The sequence below is a fragment of the Pistacia vera genome, unplaced genomic scaffold, assembly GCF_008641045.1.
Source record: "Pistacia vera cultivar Batoury unplaced genomic scaffold, PisVer_v2 Contig815, whole genome shotgun sequence".
In the NCBI taxonomy this organism is placed as follows: domain Eukaryota; kingdom Viridiplantae; phylum Streptophyta; class Magnoliopsida; order Sapindales; family Anacardiaceae; genus Pistacia; species Pistacia vera.
The window spans coordinates 73,801-74,620 of NW_022196685.1; positions in this window are offsets into that span (position 1 = coordinate 73,801).

An 820-nucleotide genomic window follows, 5' to 3' on the forward strand; every position below is an offset into this window, starting at 1 on the left:
ACATGCTATAACTACAAATTATTTTGTCACAAAAGAATTTATTTATTATTACAAAAAAAAAAATGTCATAATATATGCTGAAATAGAGGTATTAATGACAAAATGTTTGAGTCAAAATTTAAGGGCCAAAATAAATTGTTTATCGTGACAAACATATTTGTCATCAAAAACTTTAGTCATTATATTTAGTAATACATGCTATAATCACAAACTAATTTATCATAAAAAAATTATTTATCATTACAAAAAAAAAAAAAATAATAATAATCATTTGTAAATGTTAAAATCAAGGTATTAGTGACAAAATATTTGAGTCAAATTAAATGTGATATTTTGTGACAAAAATTTGCTAAAAAAACATAATTAATATGCATACAACTATTTGTCATTCCTCTCAAGTTTTAAGCAATAACATATATGTCATTAAAAAATAAAAAATAAACTCATTAATAATTTTAACATATATTTCACTGAAACCGAGATAGGGGGGGGGGGGGGGGGGGGGGTGGATGTGGATGTTTACTTCGGAAATTATTTAACATAAGAATAATTACTAAGAACAAGAATTAAGTAACAAAATCGAGTTAAAGATGTTTTCAATTGAAGGAGTGCATTAGAAGTGGCACTCCAAACGATGATCTTTTTAGTAATGCTATTTCGGTCCATTACAAGCCTTTCTAAACGTTGGCAATTAAAGTTGATGTATGGGCCTTTTGGGCCTGATTAAAACATCAAAAAGGGGGAGGGGTTGTTACTTCGGAAATTATTAACACAAAAATAATTACTAAGAACAAGAATTAAGTTAAAAAAAATCAAATTA